Genomic DNA, 12,948 nt, shown 5'->3' with positions numbered 1-12,948 from the left:
GTTTTTTCTTATCACCTGCTTTGTCTTTAGCTTTGAGGACCCATGGTTAATAATAAAATAGACAAAATAACACGAAAAATAGGCGCAAATACAACGAACTAAACAACGACGTGTTAACATGCAGCACCAACAAACAAACAGACTGAACGCCATTTATCGGTCGCCTATACAACTAACACTCATCGCAAAATCGTATCTCAAATATTTCGTTGTATATCAAAGCTTGTATTTTCGCAAATTTTCTGTTGTATCTCAAAACATTCGTATATTAGGGCAATCGTATGTCAAGTTTCCAATGTAATTTGATCAGAGAGAGAGAGAGAGAGAGAGAGAGGAGAGAGAGAGAGAGAGAGAGAGAGAGAGAGAGAGAGAGAGAGACGCTTTGGCAACAATGGTCTTGGGGATTGACGTAACGTTTATTTCTGAACAGATAGGACAGAGAAGTGTTCGTTTCATTAAACGGCCTCTGACTCATGGCAGGAAATGTTTTGTGATACTAATATAAGCCTATTTAAAGATACGTTTACTTTAATTAGTCTATATGATACGTAAATAGTAATCAGCGTTGTTCTTGTAGCCCACTCAAGATTTGCAAAATCACTCCAGGTTGTACATAAACTTCAAGAATGTAGTGTCACCAGAGGATTACAATAGTTTTTACCTTCAAGAACCAGCATTCTTTTATGAAAATAACTCCAGGTTGTACATAAAACTACAGGAAACAACATGTAGTGTAACCAAAGGATTACAAGTAAGGTTTTTATAACTTTTTATTAGTTTAAGACATATTTCCAAGCGTCGTTCCGGCTTACGACGATTTTCGGGTTACGACGCGTCCTCAAGAACGGAACCCCCGTCTAACCCGGGGGACTGCCTGTATACTGATTCGAGTAAAACAAATAATTCTGTAAGTATTGTTTTGCTTTTCCTAATAGCCGATCAAAACTCCGGCATTTGATTTGCCCCACCCTGTATATCACTGCGCTACACAACCCCACCCGCCAAACTTTGGAGTGGCTAATTTAAGAAAAAAATAATCCTAAAAACATTTTCATACCTTCCTTGTGGGGCCACATTTTATTAAACATTTGTAAATTTTACCAATAGTCATTTGTATACATGTTTTTTTTAATTTATTTTTTGTAAAATTATAATTACATCTCATACAATATCAAAACAGATAAAAAATAACTAAAAATTGGTAACAAATTCTAGTATCCATGTAACATATTATGTAAATTTTATTTGACATAGAGTATACAGTAACTTTTGGATTTTGTACATGATTTTTCTAATATTTCTTTGAATTTAATGTTAATATTCTTTGCATTTTTATGTTACAATTGAAATAGTAACCAAAAATTCCTTGTGCAGGTCATATATCCAATTGGAGAAATAATGAGATCAACATTTAAAAAACTTTATTCTTGAAAAACAGATTTATAACTTTTTTAACACAAAATTTAACATTAATTATTTATACAGAAGAGTGTGAATGCTTTTTTCACTCCTTATTCCATAAGCTCATTGAACTTTAATATTCTTCAATGGGTGTGTGCCACGTTTTTCTTTGTTCTGGTATTTTTTGTCCCTTTTTCTGTATTTATTTTTCAGAAACACCTGTAAAAATGACAAGATATATGAACATAATGGTAAAAATATTGTAAAACAACTGCTCACCACCACACATATTACAAAGTTACAGTACATGGACATTTAAATATAAATTACTTCCCTGATATTCTTAAAGTTAAAAGTCAACAAAAAAACCTTCGCTCAAGTAACTTATTACAACAGCTTACCTCTGCATAAATTCCATTGTGACTGAAGCTTCTGATGGGTAATAAATATCATATATCAAAATGCTGCGAAAACCATGGCCATCGCAGCACGAGTGAAGTCAAGTCTGAGTTGATGAATCTTCCATCAACTGCAACTATGAAGCGGATAGCCTGGAGCACCGATGTTCCTGAAAATTACCCCCTGATCCCAACTCCTTGACGAGGTGGGGGGCTTAGGGATCCACTGCAGAGAGAGTATGCCCCTTTACGCCTACTCTCTCTGCTGTGGATCCAACTGAACATTGGGACCTTTAACTCCTTTACTCCTCCTCCTTATAAATTTTCCCCTTTCCCTCCTTCTTCTTTCGTTGACGACCCTGGCATGGTTTTGGACTATTGAATTGACAGCTCTTTTAACTTGATGGAGGGTGGAGTTGGATGGCATGCCTCTCCACCCGTAAAACTAGAGTACCTGACGTGTTGAGCGAGGGGAAATTTTTAAGTCAAGCCATGCCCACAGTGCTGGGTCCGATCTCATGGGACTGACGACCCTTAAGGCTCTGTGGGTATGGCGTATATCCAGGTGAGGGACCCAGGGCAGTTACCAGTGTGTGTAACGGCATTGCCCCTCCCCCAGTTGGGCCTCCTTGGTGAGAGGGACCTCATCCTGGATGAAATTTTGTAATACTATATATGGAGAAAAAAATTAACCTCACAACGACTTATGGCATGGCAATGGACTGTTCTCAGGATAACTCAAATAATGAAAATCAGAGTGGTATTAAGACATTATTACCATACAATAAACCCAAAAGAAATGATTATTCGCCAGGACCCAACTTGATTCACTTTGATTCTCTCTTTTGGGGAGTCAAACTGGTCAAGGTTTTTGAACTTAGAAGCTGACAAAGATATATCTTTATTAAAATTAGAAAATTACCTATTGAATCGATGCCCATCGAAAGAGATGAGCATAAGACGAAATTTAAAAAAAGGGAATGGTTGGTTGAAACAACAACCAAAAACCAATCGGAAAATTATCAATGTATAAGAAATATAGATAACATAAAATATAAAGGTTACAAGGCCATGATACAATGAACAGTGTGCAAGGCACAGTAGTAGTACCAAATCTTGAGGATAAAATTAGATAGATTAATACTTTTAGATTCATTAAAGAAAAGGTACAATAATGTTGAAGACTGCGAAGTATATGAGGTCCCAAGCAGGAAAGACAAAAGTCAAACTATCAAAATAGCCAAGATAAAGTTCAGTGGCCAAACCTTACCAAAATTAAAAAATTAAAATGCTAGGATTAAATAAGGGAACTAAGACCTTATGTTCCTAAACCTATGCAATGCAAGAACTGTTGCAAATATGGTCATACAGCAATTAAGTGCAGGAATATTTATAGATGTGCCTTTTGCAGCTCGCAGGACATAAAACACGCTGGGACTGTGGCCAACCCAAATGCGTAAATTGTGGATTATAACATCATGCCAGATCTAAATTGTGTGCGTTCTATATCTACAATACAGAACTTAAATTACTACAAGAACGAACTGGAATGACGATAAGAGAAGCAAAGTTAGAACTGAAAGTGAGAGGATTAAATGACCCAGCTAAGAAATTTAGGTATGCAGACACCTCAAAGTCAAGCAATACCAGAATGAGAATAAAGAAATACCACCACACTACAAGATGAAAAGAACTCTTCAAACATACAAATAATTACGATGTGGAAAATCGATTTAGCTCTTTATCGGAAATTGAAATAGATTAATGAAACATAGAGGAAAACAAAGAAGAATTAAAATCACAAGAATGTGAAAAAACAGATACTACTACTCGAAGAGGCAAACTGGATAAGACCCCACCTAATTCCACCAAACAAGTCTGTAAAAAGATAAATAACCCACCAATCTCGCCGAAAGCTAAAGTTCAGAAACAAAACACTAATATTCCACTGTCTCCCATAGTAACAATAGTACCTCTAGGAACCGAATCTCAAAATTCAGATGAAATGGAAAACCAAAATACAGGTCACTACAGTGAAAACGAAGAAATTCAACCATCACCAATTATAGGCGCCACAGAAAAAACAGGAAAACAACAAACTGAGTTATAAGACTATAACTAAAGACAGCCTAACCAACACCATAAGAAATTTCACGAGGAATAGGAGTAAGGAAAAAACAAATATCAAATCTCATGAAGAAGGTTGTATGTGTATTGAACATTAGAATATTACAAAGAGAAACACATCAGTGTTGTAGATAATATTCTAAAGAAAATCAAAATGGAAAAATCAAATCAAGATAGTAAAAATGTAAACAGTTAACGAAAGTAAGATTCAAACTACAAAAAAAATGAATCAAGACCTACAAAAATACAAATTAACTTATAAAAAATTTTAGGAAAAATATCAGCTTAATAATCTAGGGTAATTTGACCACTTATATTACACCATTCAATCGTTATATAATTCAATGGAATATTAATGGATTATTAACGAGAATGCACTTAGGGGAAGTCCAACGACTTATTAGCGAACATGAACCAATGATTATATGTATACAAACACATAGGAAAACGTGTTCCAAAAATAGGTAAATATCTATTAGCTACAACATCACAGGAAATGAAAATAATTTAGGAACAGCAATATATGTCCATAATAAAATTATATACGACAAATTAGATATAGATTACACTGAATTTGCAAATTTCAGCAATAACAGTGAAAATATAAAATAATGTGTTTGATATAATTAACTTATACAATCAGCCTAATAAAAGTATGATTTAAACAAATTACAGAAAATAATAAAAGAGTTTAAGAATCCAATATTAATTGTAGGAGATTCAATGCGCATAACTCAATATGGGACTATAACAACATTACTCCAGATAAAGATGGAGCAAAAATAGAAAACTTAATGAACGCTAATAATCTTTGTTGTCTGAATGACCAGCGAGTAAATACATATTATTCCAGCAAACCCATTTGGCGAAACATTTTCCACAGTAGATGTCACCCTTTGTTCAACAAATATAGTTGACAGACTAGATTGGAATATATGTGATGACTCCTACTCAAGTGACCATTTTCCCATAATAATATCCTTATTAAATAATGAACCAAAACCATATTCTCCACATTACAACATGCAAAAAGCAGATTGGGGACATATTTTACTTTTCATACCGATAAAATACCGCCGTATGATTATTGAGAAATCACAATGAGACGAACGATTTCATTGTGTCCTTCATTAAAAAGGCAGCAGACAAAGGCTATTCCTCATTCAAAACCCCATAATAAAAACTTAAAGTCCCCCCTGGTGGTCAGATGATCTAACTGAATTAGTACGAGAAAAACACTCTTTAGCAAGAAGGTTAGATACTCTAAACAGAAGATTCAATAAAGTTAATAAATCAAAACCATTCACAGAAGAAAATATATTAAAAATGACAATTTTACTATTAGAAATAGATGTATTGAAAACCTTTATATAATAAAATATCAGCCAAATTAGAAAAGAAGTAATAAAAGTTAAAATAATATCTTGGAGGTCCTATGTGTCAGAAATAACAAGCGAAACATCCATTCAAAAAGTATGGGAAAAATTCAGAAAAATAAATGGAACAAACATTAGACCACCCAGACAAGCTATATTAGATAATGGAAATAAAATTTTTAGATCCCTTCGAAATAAGTAACATACTTGGGGTAAGTTTTGCCAAAATAAGTAGTGACGAAAATCTAGACAAAACATTTTAAAAAAGTAAAACACAAAGCAGAGTCTATTATACTAAATTTTGAGACAAAGGAAGATATATATTATAATAAAAAGTTCAATATGGAAGAGTTAGAATATGCTCTCTTGAACAGTAATAAATCTGCCCCTGGAGGAGATTATGTTTGCTTTGAGATGATTTGCCACCTAGCACCTTTGGCAAAATCATACTTATTAAATTTTACAATCATTTATGGCTCCAAAACTTGTTTCCAGACAAATGGCGAAATGCAATAATAATTCCTATACCCAAACCAGGAAAAGATGCTAGTAATGTGAATAATTATAGACCTATCTCATTAACAAGTTGTATATGCAAGTTATTGGAGAAAATGGTAAATGCACAACTTACATGGCACATTCGTGAAAATAAAATTTTAAGTCCTACACAGTTTGGTTCACAACGTAATAGGTCTACATTAGATTCTCTGTGTAGTTTGGAAGACCATATACGTAGAGGATTTGAAAGAAAACAAATTACAATAGTGTCTTTTTGACATCAAAAAGGCATACGACACTACATGGAGGTATGCAATATTAAAATCTTTACATAATAATAACATCCGCGGCCATCTTCCTAAATTTATTAAAACTTTATGACTGACCGCACTTTTCAGGTGAGAATAGATAATGTTTTTTTCCAAAATATTTCCACTTGAAAATGGAGTACCACAAGGTAGCGTCCTTAGTGGTACTTTGTTCACATTGGCAATTAACAACATCAGTAACATGCTACGGTTGGAATTAAGAGTAATTTGTATATGGATGATTTTGCAATATATTACACAGCATCACGAATAAAACATGCAGAAAGAATTATTAATAAAACTATAATAAAAATAGATGAATGGGCCTCATCAGTAGGATTTAGATTTTCCATAGAAAAAAACCCAAGCGGTCATTTTTATAAAAGTAAAATTTGGAAAAAGGCGAAGAAGCAGAATTAAAAATGAGAAACCATAATATACCAATTAGCCAAACTGCAAAATTTTTAGGTTTAATATTTGATGCACACCTCAACTGGAAAACCCATATAACTTACATAAAATCAAATGCAAAAGAGCATTAAACCTAATTAAAAAAACTCTCTCACACAAATTGGGGAGCTGATAGACATACTCTTACTATACTTTATAAAGCAACAGTGCTATCATTATTGATTATGGGAAGTGAAATATACGGGTCAGCTTCAGAAGCAGCACTGAAAATATTAGACCCAATTCACAACGAAGGCCTAAGAATATGCACAGGAGCATTTAGATCCTCGCCAGTCTCCTCTGTACAAGTTGAATGCGGCGAACTGCCACTATCCCCTCCATCCGAGAATTCATAACCATGAAAAGGTGCATTAAGAATCAAGGCAAGTGATTCACCAACTAAAAGTCTATTTGAGTTAGGGATGTCTTTATAACAATCATTCACCACCTTTCCCAATTAGGAACTAATAGACTGTTCGAGTCATTAAATATAAATATACAAGTACCTCCATAGTATAGTTACCACCTCATTGGGACTATGATTAAAGTAAAGACTTGCACTCACTTGAAATATTTATCAAAAAGTTCCATATATAACCCCAGAACACCATAAACAAAAAAACCATAGAACATATAAGACAAAAAAGTTCACATTATGCAATATATACCGACGGGTCCAAATCGCAACATGGCGTAGGATATGCAGCTATATCGCAGAACAAAACATATCAATTTTCTTTCCACCCAATCATGCCTCAAGTCTTCACAGCAGAGTTTTGTGTGCAATTAAAGTAGCTATCAAAATTATAAAGCAAACTTCAATTAATAATTTTGTGATTTTTAGTGACTCGAGAAGTGCCATAGAAGCTCTTCAGAATTACAATTCAAAAAATAATATTGTACAGCAAATTCAATTTGAACTCCACAAATTATATAAAAATGGCAAAAATATTGAAATATGTTGGATCCCTGCTCATGTGGGGATAAGAGGAAATGAAGAGGCTGATAAAGCAGCTAAAGAAGCAGTCCAAATGATAAAAGCAAATGTAAAACATCCCCACCAGTGATTATATAAGATATATAAAAACAATAATTGTAAATAAATGGCAAAACGTATGGGCTGAAGAGCCTGAAAATAATAAATTAAAACAAATAAAACAGGATGTTAACAAATGGAGTTCAGCATATCAAAGAGAGAGACATGCTCAAGTAATCCTGAAACACGCCTCCGTATCGGCCACAACTCGTCTGACACACGGGCACTTGATGAGCAACCCACGCGACCCTGCTCCAGAGTGTTCAGAGTGCAAGGAGTTGGTAACAGTCAGACATGTCTTGTGCGAGTGTCCAAAGTATGACCATCAGAGACTGTCAACTTTTGGAAATAAAACAATAAAAGAAATTTTGACAGAATCTTTTACATTTTCAGTAGTTCCAATTTTGACTTTAATGAGGAACTGCAATTTAATTGATAAAATATAAGTTTTTTTAGTGAATTTTAAAAACAAAATTTCAAAAATTTAAAACTTAATTCCGAATTTTTAATATACCGTTTTAGTATGTATGTAAGGGAACATGAGTAAATGTATTTATTGTGTGTGGGTTCTAGTATGAAAGCGTTTGCCTTTGTGCAATTTTTTTTATTTATCCTGAATGACCAATTTGGTCCCAGTTCTGGCCTAAGGGCTAGACCTGGCATTTTATCTAATCCTTCGGGCCAGCCCTAGGAGAGCTGAAAATCAGCTCAGTGGTCTGGTAAAACTACTTTTATAATAATAATCCTGAAAATTAAGCTTTGGTGAAATACTGTAACAATAGAATTTTGTAGTAGCATGTGTGGTGGGAATAGAAAGCATGAATTAGATGAGAAAACAGAGAAAAATGCCAATCTATATATATTATTTAAGTGAAGCATTGTTTATTGCAGAAACTGCCAGGAAAAAAAATATTTTCATAGTGGGTGACAATTAGAAGGCCAAACACTAACAACTGGTAGGAAGAGTAACTTCATATTACATAAAAAAAATTATGGATTTTACTAGACAGGACAGTTTATGGATATATCTTGCATTAGAATGCAGATTAACAAATTATAAGTCCCTGCGAGGAAGTTGCAGAATTCAAAGTACTAATCATTGCACACATACACTAGTACATTCATACTATGAAAGGCAAAAATTTTGAGTTATATAGCATGGAAATAGGAATAGGGAAGTTTAAAGGTAGTAATAGTGTGCAAATAAAGACAGTCCTGAAAATAGTATATTAGGAACAGCAGCATGAAAAGTTGAGATGTGGAATTAGAGAGGATCATATGGAGCATCACAAACAACAAAGAAAGGTATAAACTTTGAAATAAAATAAAGCATAAAGGGTGGTTTCAAATTGAGAGATTCAGAGCATAAGCATGCAATGATAAGAAATCTTACTATAATGTATTAAGAGTTAGGAATGATCAGATTTAGTCACATGCAATCCTACTTATATATAGTATATATTTAATAATTATATGATTTAATGATTTAGATAAAAAAAAACCTTTCCCAATTTTGCAAAATTCAAGCAGGCCTAGGATCTACCATTGTTAAAGAAAAAGTTATCACATTATTTACATAACTACTTTTAAAACTTCTGATTCTTCCAGAATGACAGATTGAGTATTTTTTTAAACTCATTAATAATCATGCTTATTTAGGTTTAAATTGGTGTTGGCAAAAAAAAAAAAAAAAAAAAAAAAAAAAAAAAAAAAAAAAAAAAAAAAAAAAAAAGTCCTTTTTGGGAATTTGGAAATGGCCACCCTAATACTAGGAGCTTCAATTCATTCCAGAGATGTATAACTTCAGTATTTGTAATAACTCTCTGCTATCATTTGTTTCATATTTCAATCACTATAGGCTACACAGAAATGAGATTAGTATGTGTATTTCATGCCCACTTGAGTGCTGTGAGCAAAATTTAAAAAAATACTCAATCTGTCATTCTGGAAGAATCAGAAGTTTTAAAAGTAGATATGTAAATAATGTGATAACTTTTTCTTTAACAATGGTAGATCCTAGGCCTGCTTGAATTTTGGCAAAATTGGGGAAGGTTTTTTTATCTAAATCATTAAATCATATAATTATTAATATATACTATATATAAGTAGGATTGCATGTGACTAAATCTGATCATTCCTAACTCTTAATACATTATAGTAAGATTTCTTATCCTTGCATGCTTATGCTCTGAATCTCTCAATATATAGTATATATTATATATATATTATATATATATATATATATATATATATATACACATACATACATATATATATGATATATATATATATACATATACACACATACATATATATGTCATATATATATATATACCATATACACACACACACACACACACACATATATTATAGATCTATAGATATATAGATATGAGAGATATGGAGGAGAGATAACAGAGAGAGTACATATTTAGACCTATATATAGGTTGACATATAATACATACTAATACATTATAGACATGATACCATATGACAGAGAGATTATACATAGAATATATAATATATTATCTATATATAGATAAGATACATATATATATAATAATATATATATATACTATACATATATTACATATATATATATATATTAAATATATACATATAAGTATATTATATACATATACATATAATAATATTATACATATACATGTATTACATATATATATAAATATAACCAAATAGATACATATACATATAACATATATATACATATACTACCTATATATAATAAACTATATATATATACATATTTATATTATATATAATAAATACATACATATACATATATATATATATTATATATATATATATATATATTTATATATATATATATATAATATATATATATATATAAAACTTGACTTGAGTGTTTAAATCTCAAATAGTGTATGAATAAAGAACTGAAATTGATTAATATTCAAATGTAATGAAGATGGAACAATTTATTACATAACTGGGGTGAAAAAATTAACATTATTTCGGAAACTAAAGGAATTAGCAATCTGATGTTTACATTTTGCCCTTTTCCTTGCCATCTCTAAGAGTTTTCTGTTGGCTAGAAGTCTTTTGTAAATGGCTGGACAGATCAAGTACACTGCAGCTCCATGCCTAGTGTTCCTAACTGTGCCAACAGCCACTATATAAAATTATTGGCCTCATGAAAAAAAAATAAATGGTTCTTTTGCCCATCAGTTCTCACTGTTTCGTATATGAATTTGTTTATATTTTAGCATTAATATTTTTATTTAGACAAACCCAAAAAGCAGGAGAAATTAGCGTCCATCTTAAGGTGAAGCAGGACCGAGGACAGAATGCTCAAAAACAGGACTGTCCTTCCTAAAGCAGGACGTCTGGCCACCCTACCTAATATGTAAGAAGAGGAATCTAGTCTAGGAAGTAATTTATTTAACCCAAGGTATTGTTTTAGCTGGCATAGGCTAATAATTATAATATAATCCACATTAAGCTAGTCATAAAAGATCTTGTTAAGTTTTCTCTCAACTCATAAACCTCCCTGCAAACTGGTTTTCTCTTTAAATAGCCAAGACTATTTTGCTTGATATTCAGCCACGCTTTTTTTAAGCTAATATCAGGATATTCCTTTGAAAAAAGGGAGGGATTGCCACTCTACCTTGTTATTCTGCAACCTATGGTAGGTTAATACCACTCAAGGGTTAAGGCTACATAAGACTGAACAGAATATAGCCTTTACAAAGTCTAGAATACTATTTTGCACTATGTCCTTTTTAAGTCTTTTCAAGTCTAATACATGGTATTACTTCATTATAAATAAAAGAACATATTATGATTAATTATTCACACCTAAATGTACAGCCTACCAGATCCCATAAGTTCACAAGTTACATAACACAATTACTTGCCATGTACCCATACAGTTAGGCTAGTGACTCCCACAGAAGAAGAAAGGCTGCTATTTTCACCCAGACTGGTTTAGCCTACGATAAACAACCGAGAGGACTAGCTGTGGCCACCTTAACCATCTTTGAACCACCTTCAGAAAAGTACTTTAACATGTCCTGATACCAGAGATGGGCACCAGTCACGATCAACGGTCATGAAGCAACACCTCGAGACATGAGACTCATGACTGGTACCCATCTCCTGTGTCAGGGCGTGTTGTTAAAGTACTTTTCCTGAAGGTGGGTCCGAACACGGTTAACGTGGCCGCAGCTAGTCCACTCGGTTGTTTACCCTATAGGTATGTGGTCTAGGTTAAACAATCTATGCTAATGGGATGTTTATCAAAAGTTTACCACATAGCTTCACTACACAATGTACGGGTAAATTTGTACTTACTAGTCCTGGATTATTTATTGCCATCTAATTATACAGGTTGTATTAGGGGGGGGAAATACTCGTCCCGCAAGCCGCTCGACGGAGGCAGGGTCCATACATAATAGTCCTAATCTAATTATAGGCCGCAACTACAGTAAAAGTTTTTATCATTAAAATAAAAAAATGCATACACCTGGTCTTAAAACTCACCTGATGCTGTTCACAACTTCACTCTTCGTAACAGTAGAAGAAACCACAAGAAGACATCTGTGATGAGCTGAGGGGATTCGTTGTTTTCAAGTGATTTGTTTCGGCGCCTCCGCCCGCCAGAAATGAAAACACCGCGCATTTGCGAAATGCGTTCTCTTGATCGGGAATAATCGTCGTATATATTATGTTTTTTGGTCCTTTGATTATACAGTGGAATTTTTATTTTTGCCCGTTTCATAAAACGTAATGTTGGAAATGGTAAATGTACAAGTATATTATTATATTAATACATAATAAGTATGTAGTTACATGGGATGGTAGCGGATGGCAACTTCATATGGACAGATGCCAATGCGATAATAATAAAAAACTAATAACTTCTACAATATTGTATTTTTAATGATTTAGTAGAAAATTTTAAGCTTTTAATGTTTCATATAGGCTTAGTCTTAACATTTAACACAATTCTGTCAGAAAATATTTAAGTTATATGAACCATTATGATAAGGGACTATACCTCAATTACGGGCCTGCGACCGTAATTTTGGGCAGGATGTCTTATAGCAATGGTTTTTACGGTAAGTACCCGTAAAGATTATTAACAATTTACGATAAAACGGATGTGGCCACCGTTTTCTGAAATACGGCTGGAAAACCATATATTTTTACGGTAATTTTCTGATTAAAACTACGGGTTTTTTTAACAGTGTACTCTATACATTTTTACATTCGCACTGACGTCTTTTCGGCGTAATTCCTGGCGAGGTCGAATTTTTTTTCTCGGAAAAGTTTCTTTCCCTTTGGACCCAGAATCCTTTACTTCTTGTTA

The 12,948-nt window shown here is 32.9% G+C and overlaps 1 long non-coding RNA gene across 1 annotated transcript; it reads right to left on the bottom strand.

The window, feature by feature from the left end:
* Window positions 1–1,514: 1,514 nt before the first annotated feature.
* LOC135214125 (uncharacterized) lies at window positions 1,515–12,247 on the bottom strand. Its single transcript, XR_010314276.1, has 3 exons — window positions 12,120–12,247; window positions 1,803–1,969; window positions 1,515–1,620 (listed from the first exon to the last, which is right to left on the bottom strand). It is a non-coding gene; the product is annotated as an uncharacterized LOC135214125 (long non-coding RNA).
* Window positions 12,248–12,948: the final 701 nt, after the last annotated feature.

This window comes from Macrobrachium nipponense, chromosome 45, assembly GCF_015104395.2.
Source record: "Macrobrachium nipponense isolate FS-2020 chromosome 45, ASM1510439v2, whole genome shotgun sequence".
Taxonomy (NCBI): domain Eukaryota; kingdom Metazoa; phylum Arthropoda; class Malacostraca; order Decapoda; family Palaemonidae; genus Macrobrachium; species Macrobrachium nipponense.
This window is presented reverse-complemented; position numbering and strand designations above follow the sequence as displayed.